The sequence below is a fragment of the Ovis canadensis genome, chromosome 20 (genome assembly GCF_042477335.2).
Source record: "Ovis canadensis isolate MfBH-ARS-UI-01 breed Bighorn chromosome 20, ARS-UI_OviCan_v2, whole genome shotgun sequence".
NCBI classification, from domain to species: domain Eukaryota; kingdom Metazoa; phylum Chordata; class Mammalia; order Artiodactyla; family Bovidae; genus Ovis; species Ovis canadensis.
The window spans coordinates 63,438,631-63,461,161 of record NC_091264.1 but is presented as its reverse complement, the minus strand read 5'-3'; the positions used below and the strand labels follow the sequence as shown (position 1 = coordinate 63,461,161).

The 22,531-nt window shown below is 46.7% G+C and overlaps 1 pseudogene; it reads right to left on the bottom strand.

The window, feature by feature from the left end:
- Positions 1–14,490: 14,490 nt before the first annotated feature.
- Positions 14,491–14,866, bottom strand: LOC138425189 (small ribosomal subunit protein eS17-like; annotated as a pseudogene).
- Positions 14,867–22,531: the final 7,665 nt, after the last annotated feature.

Genomic DNA, 22,531 nt, shown 5'->3' with positions numbered 1-22,531 from the left:
CCTCAAATTAATCTCTCCCTCTTTGTAACTGGTGAGTGTTTTGGGGGAAGCGTTCCCAGAGTACGTGGACTTCCTGGTCCTTCTCATGACTCCACAGAGAGGCCCTAGCATCCACCGACCGCTCCTGTCTAAGTCGCCACCTCAGTGGTGGTCAGCAAATGGTGGGCCTCTATTTTCCTCGCTTCTTCTAAACTTGCTACTTGACATCTTGCAGTAGGGAGAGCTCCTTCCTTCCCTGCACACGTCCTTTCCTCCTTTCCTTTCTTCCCTCCTCCCCTCCCTCCTTCCTTATTTCCTTCAGTGGGATATACTTTGGTTCCATTATTTTCTTTTACACCCAGAGGAAGGGTTGAAAGAGACAATTATAAGGTAGTTATCTGTTGTCAGAGAGTGAACGCTCCACCTGCCCGTCAGGATCTTGTGCCCAACACGAGAAAGACCAGCTCTTTTCCCCAAGGCATCTGGCTGTCACCTCTCCTCCTCTTAAAGTATTATCTACTTTTTAAAAACTGTGTTCAATTAATTCATCTGTTTAGAGTGTCACTTTACCAGATGCATATTTTTGCCAACTGTGCTTTTGAACGATGTGATTTCGTCAAGGGTTCAAACACAGAGACAGCCCTGACCTGGAGGCGAGGCTGGCTGCAAATGTCATCCATTATTTTGTGAGCTCACTGGAGGGGCGCTTGGCTGGGAGCCCGCATGAGCATCCTCTCATTTCCATCCTGGTGAGAGGCTCCAGGATGCTGTTTATGAGCACACTTTTGGATAGACTTCCTTTCCGCTTGTGGGTATAAAGAGGCTCCTGGCGATAAGCTTTTCGACGTCAATCCGTCTCGCCCTGACAAACCAGCAAATCCAGCCTCATGGGTTTCAACCAGTAAGTTCCTGATGATCGTGAATCATTTATTAACACAGAGTGGAAATGATCACACTGCAGGTCACTCTTGGAGTCAGACAGATCGACGTGGGATTTGCGTTCTGGCTTCCTCCCTGAACTTATTTGCTGTAAAAATATGGTCCAGTAATTTACTTCCTTAGCTTCAGTTTCACTTATCTTTAAAATGGGTGTAAAAATATTGACCAGATGGGAGCTGTTGAGAAGAAAGCGCAGTGTTGTATTTAACAAGCTCAGTGTGTGTGTGTGGGCGGGGGTGTGGAACCTTTTCTGCATCCTGGGCTCCTGTTTTCAGACTGTAGAGAGAACTCTCGCCCTCCTCCCTTGGCAGGGGTGTGGTTTTGGGGGGCGGATGCTCTGGAGTGGCACGGTGTCTCAGTCTCAACTTCCTCCTAGTTCTTCAGCGCCTGTTTTCCTGGAGTCACTTCTCCCTCGTGGGTCCATCACTGTGCTCTTGGTCATGTCTTATGCTGGACGATGGCCTTTGTTTCTAGGAGCCTCTGAAGTTGGTCTCCTCTGGGAGGCTTGCTGCGTTCGTGAACTTGGAATCTGCTCTGCATTCTTCTTACCCCTCCCTTCTTCCAGAGGCACGTTGGCCCCAAGACCTAATTTGGAGAGGAAAGTGGGAGACCCACTTAGCCTCAAGGTTAAGCCATCTTCACGGCTACAGGGATGTGTTGTACAGCACAGGAAATATAGCGAATATTTTGTAATTACTGTAAATAGAGCATAAACTTTAAAAATCATGTAAAAGTTAAATAAATTTTTAAACAAAGCACTACATGCAGAAAAAAGAGATTTCTTCATCTTCTCTACTCAAGTTTTTATTAGAAGTTTACTCTGAGATGTCACGCGTTTGCTCAGATGGATGAGGCTCTTCTCTGTTTCTCATCAGATCTGTGTTTCTGTGTGTGCTCTGCTCAGCACCTTGGGCCGAGGGAGGGGTAATCGGTGCCCCAAACCCCTGATATGTTACAGATAATCACTGATCACAGCATCATGTGTGTGTATTAAACACATAACCCTGGGTTAACCTGGACCCCTGGCTTCCTTGACGGAGGCTGAAGAATTTGAATGAGCTTGAAGCAGACAAAGCGGGATTGTAGTTGATAGAGCTTCACTTCAACATAAATCATTCACGGACTGAGACGGATGTTAAGCTGCTCTGTGCTTGTCTCATTGGGATTATAGGTTATAAATTGAATCGTCTTCTTCCAGAAAGAGGCGTTGAAGTCTTAACCCCAGGACCTCAGAATGGGATCTTATTTATAGAGGTAATCAAGTTAAAGAGAGGTGGTTAGTGTGGCCCTTTATCTAATAACATCCTTACCTTTATAGAAGGGCAAATTTAAATACAGTGACCGGAACGCCCAGAAAGAAGAGGGTTTGAAGACAGCCGTGCGATGATGTCACATCTTAGATGTGACATCTTTAAGACAAGGAATTCCAAAGATTTCTGGAAAAACCTCCTGAAGTTAGCACCGTCTCCCTCACAGACCCTTCCTCAGAAGGAATCACCCGGATAACACCGTGAGCTTATACTTACAGCCTCCAGAGTGTTGAGACATTAAATCTCTGTCTTTCAAGCCACCCAGTCGGTAGCACTTGGTTATGGCAGCCTTAGCAAACTAGCCCATAGGACCAGACGATGCTGGTGGCGGTGGGGTGTCTCACTAGAGGGAGCAGAGTCTGGGGCGGAATCAGTCTCGGAGTAGCAGGTGAGGTGGGCCTTCGCCGAGCTGAAGGAAGGGCTTCCCACCTTCTCTGTGGCCAGAGGTCCAATGGGCGGAGACGCTGAGGCCTGGGGAGGCCTGGAGTGCTTCCTCTCCTGGTGGAAGCCCGCCGGCTGCTCTGACCGCAGGGACAGCCGGAGCCAGACAGCGCCCAGGACGGTCGCTGGCTGGGGCCACGGCTGCACGCTGTTTTCCGTGTTGTATTTCCCTTCCATCGCTCCTGATCCTAGGAAGGTGTCGCAAGAGTTTACAGCTGTGTTGTGAGATATGATGATCTACATCCAGGATGAAGGAGACAAGAAGTGCACTGTAGGTACCACGAGAGGCACAAGTGGTGTCTTGGGGCCCCGGCAGGCACCTGGATGGGGTTCGAGCAGGCAAGTTTGAAGGCCTTGTCCGTGGCCCGTTGAGGGGTGGCCTTTTGGGAAATGCTCAGAAATATCTGGGGGAACTTTTTGAGAATGGATAATTCACAGCAAGAAATCTTGCCACATTTGAAGTGAATATAACTGGTAGTGGTGGTTTAGTTGTTCAGTCGCTTTCGACTCTTTGCAACCCTCCAGACTGTAGCCCACCACGCTCCTCTGTCCATGGTATTCTCCAGGCAAGAATACTGGAGTCGGTTGCCATTTCCTTCTGCAGGGGAACTTCCAGACCCAGGAATTGAACCTGGGTCTCGGGTATTGCAGGGAGTCTCCTTTTACTTTCTGAGCCACCAGGGAAGCCCGTGTATAACTGAGACATATTCAGTTGAATGAGGGCATGTCGCATGTCTTTGCTTAAATGATGTCCAAGGAGAATGATTCCAGGCTTAAAATTCTATTGTTCTAATTAAACAAAGCTGCCACCGAGCAGCGACTAGGTTCTGCAGGTGAAGGAGGGCAGCCTTCAGACCCTCAGGCAAGGAGGTCAGAGCCAGTTCAGGGTGGCTGCTCAGGATCAGGACTTACTGGCCACTGTGAGGAGTGACAGCTGGCCGCACATGCGGGAGGCCATTTTCGCATCTAAAAAATCCTTGGGGGCCAGTGGTGGTGGGGAGCTGGGTGATTTCTAAGAGTCTTTCCAGCACTATCATTCCAAGATTCTGGGAGGACAGAACTAGTAGATATCAGACCAACAATCTGAGGCTATTCAATCTGAGGACAAACCACCCCAAACAGTAAGAGCCCCAAAGAGTATAAACATCCATGGGTAAAGTCAGAGCGCCTTGGGGCTTCCCTGGTGGTGCAGTGGGTAAGAACCTGCCTGCCAGTGCAGAGGACACGGGGCGTTCAATCCCTGGTCTGGGACCCCCCCACCTACCACAGAGTGGCTAAGCACACGTGCCGCAGCTCCTGAGCCCTTGTGCCACGACTGCCGAAGTCCGCGCGCTTAGATCCTGCTGGTTTCTCTGGCAACAAGAGAGGCCACCGCCTTGAGAAGCCCAGACACTGCAGAGAAGAGCGGCCCCTGCTCTCAGCACCCAGAGCAAGCCAGTGAGGCAACGAAGGCCCAGCCCAGCCAGAAGCAACTAAATAATGAAATAAAAAGTTATTTAAAAATATTTTCTGCTAAAAAAAAATCACAGAGCCTTAAGCATCTTCTATAAGACAGGTGCCCTCTAGGTGTAACAGGGGAGCAAATCGGACCTGGTTTCCAACCGCAGGCCTCTAAGCGTTTAGAAAGACCCAGGCAAACACACTGAGGAATAATTCCGAACTGCGAAAGGAGCTCACACTCCTGGGGTGGGAAAGAAGCAGCCACAGGAGGAAGCTACTCCACACTGGGGAACTGTATCAGTCCCCTAGGGCTGCGGCAATAAACTACCACAGCGTGGTGGATTAAGAGGACACACGTCTGTTGGCTCAGGTTCTGGGAGCTGGAGGCCTAACGTCACAGTGTCGCAGGGCCAGGCTCCCTCTGGGGGTTGAGAGCGGGTCCTTCCACGAGTTCTCCTGGCTCCCAGCGGTTGCTGCATCGTTGGCAGGCCTTGGCCGGTAGTTCCCCTCCACCTCTGTCTTCAGGTGGTGGTCCTCCCTCTGTGTTGTCAAATCTCTCTCTTTTTATAAGGACGCTCGTCATTAGATTTAGCACCCACCCTAACCCAGCACGAGGGCTACCCTGGTGGCTCAGATGGCAAAGAATCCACCTGCAATGCAGGAGACCTGTATTCAATCCCTGGATGGGGAAGATCCCCTGGAGAAGGGAAAGGCTACCCACTCCAGTCTTCTTGCCTGGAGAATCCCCATGGACAGAGGAGCCTGGTAGGCTACAGTCCATGGGGTCGAAAAGAGTCGGACATGACTGAGTGACTAACACTGACCCAGCACGACCTCATCTCATCTTGATTATGTCTGCAAAGGCCGAATTTCCACATTCACGAGTATCTGGGTTAGGACTTGAACGAACCCTTTCTTGAGACACTTCAGCGATCAAGGATGTTTTCTCTGAGGAGTTGATACTTAGGTTGAGACCTGAAAGAGAGACAGTGATAGCTGGGCAAAGAACCAGGATAGAAAATAGAACCTGAGGCAGGAAGGACCTTGCATGTGTGAGTCTCGCTGAATCCAGCCGGGGAAGGTGGAGTACAGTGAGGAGACAGCGGTGCAAGGTGAGTTTGGACAAAGGTTGAGGCTGTGTAGGCCACCGTAAGGAATTTGGATTTTATTCCAGACGTCCTGGGAAGCCATTGCAGTGTTTCAAAGGAGGGGAGTGTCCCAGGAAGGTGAGGTGGTGACCTGATCTGGACAGGACCTGGTCTCTGCATCATGGAGTGAAAGGGGCCAGGACGAGCGGGGAGTCTGTGCAGGCGGCTCTCAAGGTGGCAGGTGAGGCAAGCTGGAAAGAAATGGATGCATTCTTGAGACTTTAGGAGAGCGAATCAACAGGATGGATCTGGATTGATTGACTTCTTATATAGGTCCTTGTCCAGAGGCACAAAGTGAGATTTTAGTGTCTTGCACATAGGGTAAGTTAGGTCATCAACTTAACTTATAAAAATTAAGTAGTAGCCACATTAGAGCTTGAGTCCGATGCCTTTTACTCAGTGTTGACAAAAGCTGGTCTTAGGCCATCTCAGCTGGTTTGACCTGAGATAATCTTTGTGTATATTCTGCACAGTGTTTGAATAGTGGGGATAGGTCACATGACCACCTAGAGCTCCAGTTGCTCTTGCCAAGTCAGGAAAGCTGGCAGCAAAGGGGCTTGCAGACTTGCCTGGTCCAATGATCTGGAATTGAACACAGCATGCCCTTCAGACAGACCGCTCTCGGGTCCCCCAGTCTGCTCCTGGGTTCTGATATATAGCCAATGTTGTTGCTGTTCATCCGCTGAGTGGCGTCCCGACCCTTTTGCGATCCCATGGCCTATAGCCCGACAGGCTCCTCCACCCATCGGATTTCCCTGGCAAGGACACTGGGACGGGTTGCCACTTCCTTCTCCAGGGGGTCTTCTCGATCCAGGGACGGAACCCGCATCTCCTGCATGAGAGGCAGATTCTCTACTGCTGAGCCACCAGGGAAGCCCGTGCGTCTTATGTCCCTCTCTCATCACCTCCCTGGCCCCTCTGGGACTTGAGTTTGCTCCTCTGCTGATTATGACATGCAGAGCGGTTTTGCTGTGTGTGGCCCCTTGTGAGCTTGTGCGGCGGTGGGTGGGTAGGTGATAGGGTATTTGGGATTCAGGCTCAACGTCTTCCTCTCGAGAGATGTTGTAAACTTGATGAGAACTATGACAAATCCAGAAAGGGGTCTGACTGATTCTCACATGAAGATTCAAGGACTGAATCTGACGACTCTCTCGCTTCTCCAGGCTTTAGTCCTTTCCCCGGTACTGTCTGAAATCGGTCACAACAGCCTTTCAAATCACCAGGGACAGTAGACACACCGTCTTCTGTTTAAGAAAGCAGGCAAATGTATAATGTATTTTGAGGGGATTTTCACAAACATAATGAAATCTTAAAAAAGAAAGCTGTTTTCTGCTCCAGTTTTCAAGGAGATTAATCTTCCTAGAACACATTTTTTTTCCTGAGTATTACTGGAAAGAAGGAATTTCAGGAATTATAAGTGCCTTAGAAAATTAACTTGGACATCTCCCCCATGAACTGATTACTAAATTATGAAACCACGAGGGACTGCACATTGCTTAAAACTTCAGCATGGGAGCAAATGGCTTCTTAGCAAAGGCCACCCAAGGTCTAACATTTATTTCTTCGGAGATATGTCTAAAGCTGACATGAAATGACCTCTTACCAGGCCTTTTACAAGCGTGCTGGCTGCATAGATAAGTGGGCTTTCATTCACAGGTGAGCAGCTAAAAGGGAATTCTTGTTTCTGCTCATGAAGAAGTAACAACCAGCTCTGGGAGAGTTGCAGAAAGGAAATTGGTGTTTCCACTTACATGTCCTCTGAACAACCATAAAATATTTATCGGCCGCCAAATAAAAAGACAGATTATTCTTTAGATTCTGAGAACCTCACTGAGGTTTCCTCCCTGTACCCTTTGGCCTAATCGTTTAGTGTCTTGTCACAAAACAGGATAAAACGTACCAGATACATATGACAGATTGTTCCTAGTTCGAATATGCCTTGAATCGAGCCTGAAGTTGAGGTGACATTTATAGCCTCCATTAAATGATGGCAAAAGTTGGAAGAAGTTGGAAGGTGGTTGTTATTAATGTATGTGTCTCAGTTTGGTTAGAAGCAGAACTCCTTCCTAATATTAATGTTGGAAGACAGGATCCGTCTGGTTGGAGTCCCTTATGTTTCTCAAGGAATAATGCGGACAGAAGGTGGAGATGGTATGACTTGCCCAGCGGTTTATCTAAGTGTCTTTCATTCTTTAGAAGCCAGTGAGTTGTTGACAATTCTGTTTCCAGCCTGCATTGTTTGTAAGGAAAGGTTTTTCCTCCCTCCTTCCGCCTTCCCTTCCTCCCGTGTTCTCTGCCTCCTCCTTCCCTTGCCTCCTCCCTTCCTTTAATACAATGCTTGAGTTTTATTATATTAAATACACACATAAATGAATGAATAAATACCAGCTACCAGGAAGACTCCCTGTAACCTAGAAAGTTGTCTTTAGTAGTACGTCATGAAATTCGGCAGCCAAAGAATAATTTATAATGGAGTTGACCAGTCAGTGAAGGTGCCACCTCGGGTTAGGCAGGGAAGAGAACATTCTTGGACTTGTCAGCGAAAAGTCAGTGTTTGCTTGACATTCAAATCAAAAGACCCACTTTGAGTGGCCAGAGATTCCCTCTCCTGCCTGTGGCATTCCTGTCTGAGTCCAGGCACTTACCCTGGCACGTTTCACCGGTCTTTCCCTACCATCATCACCCCATCTGCCGTCTGGAGAACCAAAGAGATGATTTTGCATCAGTCTACACACCCTGGCCCCAACCAATGCCAGAAAGTTGCTTGCACCCTAGGCGAGCTGCTAAGGCAGTGTGCAGTGTGGATTCCCTGGGTCTTGGGTTTTCTATCACATCACATTGAATTTAACTGAATAAGAGAGATGGTCTGTTTTCTCTTGGATCCTGCCCACTGGTCACAGAATGGCCTTTGAAATGCTATCCTCAAGCCATCTAGCACATCTTCAGAGCAGATTGGGGGTGGAGGGAGAAAAAGGGTGGTGAGTGCCGTGAGCCTTGTTCTTTTCCAGAGCTGAAGACAGATAGAGTTTACCTCCACTTGGCAGTGTAGGTATATGGATGTGCTGGACTCTTAAGTGATGTTTGGGGGTGTTGGGGAAGCCTGGTAAATGAGACTCGAGTTCACTCTTGTCTCTGTTAATCAAAAGTAGACATGTATGCCTGCTAGCCTGAAAGCATGGACATCAGACTCGGGCCCCGCTACTGAGCATTTGCTCAGAGGCTGCTATGAAACAACTGGAAAACGAGTGCACACCCCCAGTCGAGGGGAGAAAGGCTGCTCAGACAACCTGTACTTACTGCGCTCCTTTTTTTTTTTTTTTGGACTTTACATGCTGCCCAGAACTTTTGATGTGTAGGAAAATGATGCTCTTTTCTTTCCTCCTTTTGGTGATGCTAAAGACTGACGTTTCACATTTTAAAAACTGTTTTTCTGATTACTGGCAAGAATTAGCCATTAACAAGAGAAAGGGTGTAATTTAGATGATACAGAGTGTTTAATTCAGAAGAGAGAGAGCTCGAAGGAGGCCCTTGGAGTTGGAAAGACTTCTTCTCCAGATATTTTCTCCTCTCTTGCCACTCGCTGGATAAGGTGCTTATCCTTTGGGCCCCAAAGTCGTCCTGGCACATGACACGCCTCCACTTGCCGCATTTTGTGATGAGTGTAAGCAGGGTGACGGGACATCTTGGTTTGTCCAGTGCGGTCCTGATTTCTGTCTGCTATTCCAGAATAATTATAAACGGTTCTCCCTTTTACGTCCCAAGTCCAAGTTTAGATTGTAGATATCACTGAAATATAAACTGAGGACCACATAATCCAGGGTTTTTATGCCCTTGCAGTCAAATAAACACAATCTAGTAACTAAAAGTAATTTAAAATGTTTCTTGTGTTTCAGGAGGAACATGGAAGACTATGCAATCTACCACGCCATTCTTCGAAAGTCACTCTCCTCTCTTCTCTAAGTGCCCCCGGGACAGTGCCTGCTCTGAAAATTTGCAAACGAAACAGCCCGACTTTCCTAACACAAGCGTGCACCTTTTATTCCATCTTTCCTCCCTCTCCCTCTCTGTCTGGGTGTTTCCCTTTTCTTTCTCCATTCCCTTAATTCCGCTTCGTGAAGCTGCAATGGGAGAACTCTCTTTCCGGGGTGGAGCGGGGTGAGATTCCTAACCGGCCAGAGCCGTCTTGAGCAGCTGGAAGCGAGACGAGGGAAGGCTGAGAAGTCTGATCGGCAACTAAAGGTCCTCTCTGTCTCAAGTTCTCTGAGAGGCAGGCTGAGTTCTGCATCGGTGCTTGGCACAGAGAGCTACTCAAGAAGTATTTGATTTGTTGAAGTAGATCAAGGAGGATTCTACCTGGCTTTGAAGGAAGAGCAGTATTTGAGTGGGGGTAGAGGCACCCCCTCCTAAGGGGTTCCAGGGAAATAAGAATCAGGGTGTGCGTAGATGTGGGCTCATGTGTCACGTGGTGGGATGTGACGAGACTGGGAGATGGCATTGGATGCTCACGGGCGGTAAAGTGGAGAAGCTTATGGGCTCAGACAGCTCCGGAAGTGTTCTGGAAGTCTGTGGGGGGAAGCTGTGCTGCGGAGAACCAGGTCAGGCTCACGAGCTAGGGCAAGACGTGGTGGGAATCATAGTTCAACCTGCCAGTTTCTTTTGGGGGTAGTTGCTATGTTTGTCCCTTGGATGGCAAGGAGGTCAGACGAGTAGATCCTAAAGGAAACCAACCCTGAATATTCATTGGAAGGACTGTTGCTGAAGCTGAAGCTCTAATCCTTTGGCCACTTGATGTGAAGAACCGACTCCTTGGAAAAGACCCTGATGCTGGGAAAGACTGAGGGCAGGAGGAGAAGGGGCTGACAGAAGATGAGATGGTTAGATAGTATCACCAACTCAGCGGACATGAATTTGAGCAAACTCCAGAAGATCGTGGAGGACAGAGGACACTGGCATGCTGCAGTCCACAGGGTCGCAAAGAGTTGGACACAACTTGGCGACTGAAGCAAACAGTTACTATGCTTGGTACACTGGATGGCATTGTAATGGATAAAGAGCCTACAGCACATAGAAGGAACTCCATAAAAGATGGTTAACACCACCACCGTCATCCTCATTGTCATCCTCCTCCTCACCGTAATCATTTTGATTATTGGGAAAGTCTTGAGGTGCAGAGACATGCTGGTGGATCAAGAAAGGTGTTGTGGAAGGAAACAGGGGAGCTTCTCTGGGAAGAAAGGAGGCTCCGTGCATAAGGGCAGAGTACTAGCCGAGGAGGAGATACTTTGCTCAGTGCCCCTTGGGTAAAGTTAGGATGGAAGCTTATTTGTGCTCAGCATTAAAGACGTCTTCATATTCAAAGTGCCAACCATTAAAGAGATTGTGTCGCGAGGAGGAAGTGAGCTCCTGGTGTTGGAAGAGACAAGTGGAGTCTGGATGACCACCCGCCTGGGATGTTGCTGTTGTTGTTGTTGTCCAGCCGCTCAGTGGTGTCCGACTCTTTGCAACCCCATGGACTGCAGCATGCCCGGCTCCCAGTCCTCTACCATCTCCCAGAGCTTGCTCAAACTCATGTCCGTTGAGTCCGTGATGCCATCCTACCCTCTCATCCTCTGTTGCCCCTTCTCCTCCTGCCCTCAGTCTTTCCCAGCATCAGGCTCTTCACATCAGGTGGCCAAAGTATTGGTGCTTCAGCTTCAGCCTCAGTCCTTCCAATGGCGGGAATGCTACAGGGGCTTTAATAAACATGTGGAAGAGAGGAGTCATTTCCTTTGAGACCCGTCCTGCTGAAAGAGTGAGGATTTGTACTCCTTTAGAGCATGGGCCAAGTTAGTAGCAAACAAAATGGCACGGAGAGGTCATGGTCTGCACCAGTGGTTCTCAGCTGTGGGCCCTTTCACCCCCAGGGAACACTCGGCAATGGCTGGAGACGTTTTGGATCATTAAAACTCAGGGGAAGGTGCTATTAGCATCTGGCGAGTAGAGGTCAAGGATGCTGTTAAACACGATAATGCACAGGTCAGCCTCCCTCCAACACAGGATTATCCGGCTCCAATTTCGCTGTTGGCGAGGTTGAGGAACACTGGCCTGCAGTTTAACGTCTGTTGAACAGTAATGAGCGCTGCTGAATGGATAAACGCTGACTCACATTCACCAGGTAGTATTTTCTTAAGCGATGAGCCAGAAATGCTGCCAAACATGCCCTTTCTGTTGTGGTTTTCACACACATCTCAAAGGTTCTTCTTTTTTCTTCAAAGCTTCTTTGAAGTCAGTGAAACTGGTTAAGAAATGCAGTGGGCGATAAGGACAAATGCTCTGTAAGAACTTGTTTGAAACCTAATTCTGGCTCCCATCCAGGAGGCTCTGTGGAGTGCAGTCTAGTATTCCTCATACTCTCTGGAGGGTAAATGCCTTCCCTGACGGCTGAAGATGAATAAAGAAGGTTCAGGTTTCACAGATTGTTTCTTGGTAACCTGGTCATTTCTTCATTTTGTACACGGCTCACAAATGGCTGTGGTGACCATCGGTCCAGATTTGCTGGAAACAGTCATGGTTTGCCCATAATGTATTGGGGTGATTATTAATAGTACCTCTTTGTTTTAATCAACAAAAGTGTCCTGGTTTAGATAACAAATTAATATTAATATTATAAACTTAGTATCAGTTGACCAATGGGTATTTTAACCATGCATCCACACCATTTTAAATAATATGCATTACTCAACTTTAGCGCTACCAGTTTAAAAATAACTCCTCAGTAGTGGCTAGTTTGATTCATTACCACCATCATGATAGCTACTTTGAATTACTTGTCTCAAATAGTGATGACCTCTGTCCTTCAAGCCACATTCCAGCCCACTTCCTGCTGTGATCCACTACCCACGTTTATGACTTGGTTGGGCAGACCATGGACCCGGAATCAGCGGCCACTGGGAAAGGTAAGTAACTTGCAGAGAGCCAGCTGATCTTGCTCTGATCAACCCAGGAACACATTTCTATAAGACACACAGCCCTTCTCTAAGCTGTTAAGCAAATCCTTTCTAAATCATGACCCCTCTGCATTAATTTTAAATCCCCTTTTGCCTTTTATGTCCACTTCTCAGCTCCATTTCCTAAACCGCTGGCTTTTCCTCAACTCTGATTTCCAAAGAGGTGATTCTGAAATGCGGTTTCATCGGTTTCCTGAAGAAGGTAAAAATGATAGATTTGATCAGGCAACTCTGTGTTTTACAAATACAGTGTCCCGAGTCTCAGCACTGAAAACTTAAACAGGGAATGATTTCTGTTCCATGCAGCTTTCTGGCCATAAAGACCACAAACTCCCTTCTGCTTTTCTGAGATTATCTTTTTCCTGCATTGTTTTGCCCTATAATGTACTTCTCTCAGCTCTTTGGGGGAGAGGAATGTTTGTTCAGCAGGTGCTACGTATGGTAAATTGCCAAATGCATTCACGTTGCTGTATAAATAATGAACATTTCTGCATTCACAGACACTTTGATTGCAACAGTGATAATATATCTCCCTTATTTTAGCGAAAAAAACCCCCAAAACCATGTAGGCAAGAGTTTTACCTTGCTTCAGCAGATAAGACGTATCGGGCTGGCACATGACCTTATTTTTCTTTGTCAAAACTGTTAGTGGAGCAGTCCGTGAAACTGTTACCGAAAGGCGTGGGGTCCGCCTGCTCACCGCTCAAAAACGAATAAGCAGACCAAGCTGGCGGAAAGGAAATTTGCTTTATTTCAGATGCCGGCGACTGTCCACAGGCCGACTCCCCCACGCTGGCCACCACTGGGGCGAGGACTTTTACGCATAGAGTGGGGGGTTCATGCAGAAACAGCACAGTCGTCTCTGTCGGCCGTCTTGAAATTGGTCGTCGGTGGTCTGCCCAGAGTCCCCTGGGTTGTTTCAGGTTCAGTTAATCTACAGTTCCAGGGGCCGTTTGTTCCATTTCTTCGAGGCCCATTCTCAGAATTGTAGCGGCTCATGTCGCGGCTACAGTCCGGTGGTCGTGTAGTTAACTTCTCCATTTGAGGTTTTAGCATCTATATGACAGCTCATAGCATGTGGCTCTGACTGTTACCTACAGCCCTTGAGAAGGAGCTGACTGTCCTTGTTCATGCTTAATGACCGCAGTATTAGTATCTGGTCTCCTTCGACTGTTTCCCCTTGTTTCTGCATTTATTACTCTGATTAAGCTTATTCTTAGACTAACGCTTTCCATAGACAAAAGGCAGGCAAAGGACATTGAGGGGGCAAGGACCACAGGGTCCTGCTCTTTTTCAAGACTGCTCCTAAAATATGCCAATTGCTTAGAATGCGAAAACCATGAACTTCACTGGGCTCCATCTGAGCACAACCCATCCCCCCGCCCCCTTCCAGTTGACTCCCTACAGTGGGATTCCCAGCTTAAGTTATCAAGGGGCTTCTTTTCCTGTGCCTTCTCCTTGCCCTCCCAGCATACCGCGTGACAGCATCTGTGTGGTCAGAAGCACGGACTTGGGGAATTGTTAGGAAACCAGACCTCCATCTGTGCGACTGCCAGCGAGTCAGCTAATCTCTGTGGGTCCCGTATGCGTCACTGTTGTTGAATAGCTGCTCACTCGTGTCCGACTCTCTTCGATTGCATGGACTGCAGCCCGCCAGGCTCCTCTGTCATGAGATTCTCCAGGCAAGAATCCTGGAGTGGGTTGCCATTCCCTCCTTCAGGGGATCTTCCTGACCCAGGGATCGAACTCAGATCTCCTGCATTGGCAGGCAGATTCTTTACCACTGAGTCACCTGGGCAGCCCTCAAATGCTTTAGGGGAATAAAAAAAAAAGGCTCATCTGATAGGGCCATTGTGGCGGTTAAACGACAGTGTACATATATGTCTCTAGCACCTGGAACAGAGAAACACAGAATAAGGCAGCGATTCTTCTTCTCCTTTCCTGTCTCCTTTTGTGTTGTTGTTGTCAGGTTTATTGAAAATATTATAGCACAGCTGCTATAATCGTGTCTGACTCTGAGGGACCCCATAGACGGCAGCCCGCCAGGCTCCTCTGCCCATGGGATTCTCCAGGCAAGAGCACTGGAGTGGGGTGCCATTGCCTTCTCCAATGCGTGAAAGTGAAGTCATTCAGTTGTATCAGACTCCTAGCGACCCCATGGACTTCAGCCTACCAGGCTCCTCTGCCCATGGGATTCTCCAGGTAAGAACACTGGAGTGGGGCACCATTACAGCATAGCAGAAAGACTCAAGCGCCTCCACGTGGTGTTTTGAGATTCATCCCACTTGTAGGCCAAGTGACCTGCAGGTTGGACAGACTGCCCAAGTCCAAGGGCTTCAGTGTTAGCATCAGGACCTACGTCAGTGATTTCCTGACCCCGGGCTGGGACCTCAGGCACGTAATCGTCTCTCCTCTGTCCTGGCCCTCCGGCAGCTCCAAGGAGACCCCTCTCATGGGGCTCCCTGAACCTGCATCATCAGAGGTGGCTGTAGCCCGCACTCTTGCAGCAGAGTTTCTTGACGGAAATAATGGTGATCTCCTTGCACACGCGCTTGTTGGTGTGGAAGTCATTGCTCAGGCGCATGCAGTACTCCTCAGTGATAACCCGGGCGGACTTCTTCATGGTGTTCTGGGAACACAGCCCGTGTAGGCAGGTCCCTGGTACAAGAGCAAGGCAGCCATTCTCCCCTGTAGGTGCTCCCGCATCCCTGCCATCACACATCTCCAAGTCAACAGCCATGATCTGTCCCCATGGCCACCCTCCCAAGAAGCGGCAAGCAACGTAAGGGCAGGGGCAAGGCCTCTTCACCTCTGCAGCTCCACAGATGGCTTAGAAGAAAGCAGGCACTCAGGACGTATTTTCTGAGTCTATCAACTCGGGGAAGAACTTGACAGCTTCCAAGGGTAGCACTTTATTGTTACCCTCTCTTCCTACGTGAAAAAAAAACAAACTCTCACAAAATTCCCAACTGGGAAGCACTGCGGCTCTCCCATGAGTTTGAGCACACAGCTCGCGCTGGCCTTGGGAGGAACATCCCTCTGTCCCCACAGCCCCGGAGGAGATTGGTGGTGGCCCCTCTGGTGTGGAGGCTTCGGGGCTCTGCCTGGGACATGGACCTGGGGGGGCCTCCAGCCCCTGTGGTCTGCTGATGGCGTGCGGCTACAGCCTTGTCTGGAGCCTTCCTTCCACCCACAGGAGCCTCTTGTCCACAGATTAGGAACAGTATGTCCACCCTCCCTGCCAGCTAACCTGCTGCTCCCAATGACTGATGCTGTTGGTGTTCAGTTGTGAAGTCGTATCCGCCTCTTAGCACGCCAGGCTTCCTGTCCTTCACTATCTCCTGGAGTTTGCTCAAATTCATGTCCTTTGAGTCAGTGAAGCTATCTAACCATCTCATCTTCTGCTGCCCTCTTCTCCTCCTGCCCTCAGTCTTTCCCACCATCGGGGTCTTTTCCAAGGAGTCGGCTCTTCACATCAGATGGCCCAAGTGCCTCAGCAACAATCCTTCCAACGAATATTCAGGGTTGGTTTTCTTTAGCATTGACTGGTTTGATCTCCTTGCTGTCCAAGGGACTCTCGAGATGAAGGGATGCAAAAGCATGGCGCCTTTGGGATCGTAATTATGTGAAAACCAAGTCTGATTGATGGCATTGTAGATCTGGTCAGTTATAAGACTGTCAATGAGGGGGTTGTACGGCTCAGTCTTCAGTCAATGCACACATAGCAGGACAGAATCAAAGCCTTTCTGCAGAGTTTTTCTTTTTTTAATTTAATTTTTTTTTTCTCATGAAGCATGTGAGATCTTAGTTCCCCAGTCAGGGATCAAAACCAAACTGCTTGCTTTGGAAGCACAGAGTCTTCACCACTGGACCACCAGGGAAAACCCCAGAGCTTTTCCATAAGGGGCCTGTCCAGTGAGAGTCTGCAGACCGTTTGCGATGTTCAGCTGGCTCCCATTGCTTTTTTTAGTATTTTGTTCACATTTGTAAAAGATAGGTCCTATTTTAGTATTTCAGATTTGAGGCTTATTAGACTTATCAAAATTTACCAGTTTATGGCAAAGGATCAAAATGAGTTTCCTGTGAATGTTTAATAATTCTTGACATTTGATAGGGAAAAGCTTATTATTAAAAAGTAGTCTTAAAGACCTAATTCCAGAATGCCAAAATGTTCTCATTGCGTCACTGATAGAAGTACAGGTTAACTAATTTGTGGTAACTAGCTGTTTTCCAGAATGCTTAAAATAAAACATTCTGATAGTATAGGGAAGACAGAATTGATCTTCCAAAGACTATATTCAAGTCTAACAGAACTAAACTGAATGTGTTTTCCCTCTGACCATGACAAGATTTTGTCGCGCTTCAAGTTGGAAGGTATGAATATTTGTTAACTTAGCGTTAGAGATACGCAGAAAAAAGCCCCTAATGATAGAGATTGTTTGCTTATGACAGAGAGCTTGAAGGCAACACATAAGCTAAGTTGACTTGGTTTGCATGTTGTCCAGAAGTTTCCAGAAATGGGTCCTGTGACCACACACAGCATCTTCACTCACAAAAAGTCCGTGTGGGTGGTGTTGGAAATGATATTAAAGATCATTTATTCTAATTCACTTATTTTATTTTGCAGAGGAAGAAACTGGGGACTGGAAAATGGAGTGGTCACAACTGTGGTTGGCCCTCAACAGAGTTCGAACTTCAAGGGTGTGAGTCAGCCTCTAGGTGAATTGTTTTCAATAGTAAACACTGCGATACCGTGTGGTCTGGTGTTGGTAGAGTCTGTGGGAGCTGAGCTGTGGATACCAGGGCCTTCTAGAAGCTGCATGTAGAGTTTTGACAGCCTGGGGGGTCGGTGCCTCTACGCTTGGCAGTGTTCAAAGGTCAACTGCATACATTTAAAAAATGTGTAGCAGTTCCTTTCATTGTGCCCTTGAGCTGGAAAGGATGCCGCGGCCCCTTGCCAACGGTCATCCTGCATTGAGAATGAGCCAGAGGGGACAGCAGGGTGCGAGGGCCGCGAGAGGCATGTTTCTGTCCATCTCTGCAGTTGGAGGGAGCAGCTGTTCTGCGGTCGTGGCCCGTGAGAGGGGAAGTGGGCTGTGATCTGACCTGCCGGCAGGGACCCCCCTGCACCCCGGCTGGGTCTGGATATTCTAGGGCCACCTGTGGCTGTGGGTGGTGTGTGGGTGTCACAGTCTCCCCTCCTTTCAGTCTCAGGGGAGCCCATCATTATTTCAGAAATAAGGAAATGTGGAGAAGGTGCAGACTTGGGGTTTTTAAGGAGGCCCTGTGCCAGGAGACTGGGCATCTTGAGTGACTCCAAGTGGATGTTCAAACCGACTGAAGACTTGAAGAGGTGGGGACCAAAGCCGGGTGAGGTTCACTGGCCCCTGTGGGTGGACCCTGAGCAGAACCTGGGCACTGGAGCGTCACTGTACCGAGTCACAGACCACCAGGCGCCGCTCAGACCTCAGGCGCAGCCCACGCCAATGATCACATGATTTTGGAGCACTCAGAACATTCAGGGATCATTGACAAAGCCGGGCGAGGCAAGGCAGTGAAGACGGAGGAAGATGAAACTGAAGGCCAGGACGGTTCTGTGTGCAGACTGGATCCCAAACTTGGGGCCCCCCTCTTTGCTTTTCCTGTTGGTAGAGCAGCTGGCTGAAGTGCATCTATCGGGAGAGCTGAGACACTGCAGAGAAGCAGTCCCCAGCGGTTCTGGCACCAGGGACGGGTTTTGTGGAAGACAATTTTGCCGCGGACTGGGGAGGGGGTGCGATGGCTTGGGGATGATCCAGGCACATTGCATGTATTATGCACTTTATTTCTATTATTATTGCATCAGCTGCACCTCAGATCATCAGGCATTAGATGGCGGAGGCTGGGGACCCCTGCTATAGAGGGCTGTTCATGCAGGCAACCTGTGCGTCACAGGGGAGCTGAAAGGAAGGACAAACGAGTAACTGATAAATAAATAACCCCCAAGCAAAGAAACAAACTCCCCCATCACCACTGCTTGAAACGGCCTCATTTTTAAAAACAACAAATACAGAAGTGAAAAAACAAAATAAACTCTTCCTGTGCCATTTTCTCTCAGGAGTTCTAAGCAGCTGGAGGAGATGGAAAATAGATTGTGTTGTAACAAAACAATTGCCCATGACATTTTCAGGAGGAATGGAATATTAGCTGAGAAATGATAGAGACGGTGGTGAGGAAACTGTTTAACGTCTTACGTTTATTTCATAAACTTATTTTTAATCCCCCAGAATGCTCAGTTGATTTAGTCGTGTCTGACTCTTTGTGACTCCCATGGACTGTAGCACATCAGGCTTCTCTCTCCGTGGGAATTTCTTGGCAAGAATACCGGAGTGGGTTGTCATCCCCTCTTTCAGGAGATCTTCCTGACCCAAGGATCGAACTCGCACCTTCTGCATTGCAGGCAGATCCTTTACTGGAAGTGCCATACCAGCAGGCAGAGATTTAACGAGAACGGCTCTGCCCTTCCTAAGCTCTGGAGTCACACTGCTTAGGATTTACGGTTATTGGTGACCACTGTCGTCACTGTGGGTATTTGGAGGGGGGGCAGGTGGCACATGGATCCATGGTGTGACTTTTCCCCAGGTCTACAGGGAGCTGTTCCACCACAGATTCATAACTAAGGTCAGATCAAGGGCTTCCCTCTGGGCAAAAGCCTCCAGTGTCTGTAGGCAAAAACCCAGTGTGTGTGTAATCCTTTAGAGGATCTTTAAAGCAACTGCTTTGATGCTGCAACGTTGGCATTCTGACCATAAATTGATGGAGGGAAAAGAACGGTAGAATTTCAGCTTTCCAGAAGTCAGTCATGGAACTGGTGCCAAGGTCAAGATGCCAAATGTGAGGCTTTGACCTCTGCTTGTTAGACCAGCAGCAGTTCTGAAGCCCCCTCCCTTTCTCGGTTGTGTATGCGTGATGGTGATAGCACGCATTGGCATGTATCCTTCTGGATTTTGATGAATCCCCGCAGGCTGTTGCAGAGAAGTAAAGCAAATGACATCACATTTTTATGGCCTTCATAAAATATGTTGTATAAGTGTGTGAGTAATGAATCAGTCTTTTCAAGATCTCAAAACTTGTCCTTTTACAAAGAAAATATGGCTTATCTAATTTTGAAAACAGGATTGAATTTATAAAAAGAGACTTCAAGCTTCCAGATTGTCTCACTCCGTAAGTAATTTTAACAAAATAGAAAGTATGTGTCGTTAAAGAATAAGAACAAGTAAAAATTATTTCACGCAAAAGTTGCCTGAGAATTTATTAATTTTCAGAATGCTCTTATGATGATGATGTCACTGACCACTTCATTCATTTCATTGTTTGTCTGCCTTTGACTCTGAAATAAGAGCTGGCGTGTGGCTAGCCAGCTTGCTGGTGGCGCCCTTCTCCCTCGTGTGCTCTGAAGAGGTGGGCGCGCCCGTCAAGCATGTTTCTTTGCCTATAGCTGCATCACTTCCTCCTCAGGTCAACAGAAAAATCTAACAGCATGAACTGTGAAACTGCAAGCTGGAAGCACCACAAAACTGCAGAATCTAAATGCATTTTATATGGGATTAAATGTTGTCTTTATCACCAAACACGGTACATGTTTATTGTATAATCTACGGGCAGTATATAAGGAAGAAAAATGATTCCCCCCTACAGAAACACATCCACAAAGAAAACACGATTAACAGTTTGGAGACTCTCAGATATATACTATGTACTATGTAATAGCATATAGCATAAAATCTAATATGCAGCATGTAAAATATAACATACAATATACTACACGTTACCTGTCATATAACATACACATTACCTATCATATAACATACACATTACCTATCATATAACGTATAATGTATTATACATTATCTATCTCTCTAAATCTTTTTCCAAGTGGGATCATCCTGTTCAGTTCAGTTCAGTCACTCAGTCATGTCCGACTCTTTGTGACCCCACGGACCGCAGCACACCAGGCTTCCCTGTCCTTCAGCAACTCCTGGAGCCTACTTAAACTCATGTCCATCGAGTCGGTGATGCCATCCAACCATCTCATTCTCTGTGGTCCCCTTCTCCTCCCGCCTTCAATCTTTCCCAGCATCAGGGTCTTTTCAAATGAGTCAGCTCTTCCCATCAGGTGGCCAAAGTATTGGAGTTTCAGCTTCAGCATCAGTCCTTCCAGTGAACATTGCAGGACTGATCTCCTTTAGGATGGACTGGTTGGATCCTTTTGCTGTCCAAGGGACTCTCAAGAGTCTTCTTCAAAAGTAACCTGCTTTTAAAACTTGAAAACAGCACAGATCCGTCTCTATATCAATACACACAGAGCTACCACATCCTTTGACTCAGCTCCAAGCACAGCAGTTTGAGAGGAGACCCCGGCGGCTTGGTACCAAGTCTGGATTCTACTCTAAGAACAATGAGAAGCCACTGGAGGAATTTAGTCAGAGGCGGCACAGGATCAGCCCTACATCCCTAAAGCCGAGGGCCACCGTATGAAGACTGCGTGGACGGAAGACAAGAAGGAATCTGGGGAATGAATGGGGCTCCAGCTGCTTCCGCAGCTTAACCAGGTGTTCCTTGCTGATTTGAAATGCAAACATACCTGTCCGAATTCAAGTTCTCTAAGGCTTTGAGCTTTGTTTGGTTTGTTTTTTAGGGAGTACATTGTTTGTACATTTTGCTTGTGTTTTTTTCTTCTCTTCAGGTGTTTATTTTTTCTCTTCTTTAGTGTAGAGAGATTTATGTATATTGAGCTAAACTCTTTGTCATCGAGGCGACACTTTCTCTTCTGTCATTTGTTTATTCAATTTGTTTATAATATGCTATGAAAATATTTTTTCATGAATTTATTTCTCTAATTTTTGAGATGAGCAATACACTGATGGAATTCAAAAACCAAACACAAAGTGAAATTGTATAGTGAAAAATCTTCCTCCCAGTCCTGTCATCCCCTATTCAGAACCTGTACTCCCCAGTTGTGACAGATACTATTCTTAGTACCTTAAGTATTTTTCCAGAGTTTATATTTGTGTATAGAAATGGATGGGCTTCCTGGGTGATACAGTGATAAAGAATCCACCTGACAATGCAGGAGATCCAGGTTTGATCCCTGGGTCGGGAAGACGCCCGGAGGAGGAAATGGCAACCCACTCCAATATTCTTGCCTACATTCCAAGGACAGAGGAGGGCTATAGTTCATTGGGTTGCAAAGAGTCAGACATGACCAAGTGACTTAGTACACACAGAACCAAACAAATATAGCTAATACAGATGCCTATTTTCCTCTATTTATACACAAATGATAGTAAGTTATATACATTATTCTGTACCTTTTTTTTAAAAAAAAAAAGAAATTAACAGTACAGCTTGGAGTTCTTTCCATACCAGTACATACAGTCTTAAAGCTGCAGAGTGTCTTGATGAGAAAAGCTTTCCATCTTTTAGAATTATAAAAATAACTCCTCATATTTTGAGAGTTTTAACTTTTGCATTTGTATATTTAATGTCTGGAAATTATTTTTGCAGAGGATTGAATTTAACATTATTTCTTTCTCAAAAGGAGATCCAGTGGTACCAACAGGGCTTATTGAATAATCCATCCTTTTCCCACTGATTTGAAATGCCATCTTTACTCTATAATAAATTCTTATAAATGACTGTGTCTCTTTCCAAAATCTCTGTTCTATTTCACTGATTGATTTGTCTAGGCCAAAACAGCACAGCACCATTCTAATTTCTCCAGCATTGCAATGTATTTTGTTAACTGGTAATTCAAATATTCTTTCTTCTTAATTCTTTTCCAAAAATTTCTCCTCATTTTATCTTTTATTTTATAGGTGAACTTTATAACTAATTGGTCCAGTTCAAAAAATCTAGTTACATATTGATTGGAGTTGTATTGCATTAATAGATACATTTGTGGAAAAATCTTTAAATGGTGACTTCCCATTTGGAGCATAAAATGTCTCTTTACTGATTAAGCTCTTCTATGTTTCTCCCTTATAGGTCTTTTCTACTTCTCAAGTTAATTTCTAGATGTTTTATATATATATATATATACACACACATATATATATATACATTTTTTTTTTTGCTGCTACTAAGATGGCTGCCTCCTTTTCTCATAATATTACCCAAATGATAATTTGTGGATTAGTATTTGTCTCTGATTTTAAAGAATTTATCTATTTTTGTTTTTCTGATTGCTTTTAACATAGAAAACTGCAAACATACACAGAACTCAAGTGGCCCAGTGTATGAAGAATCC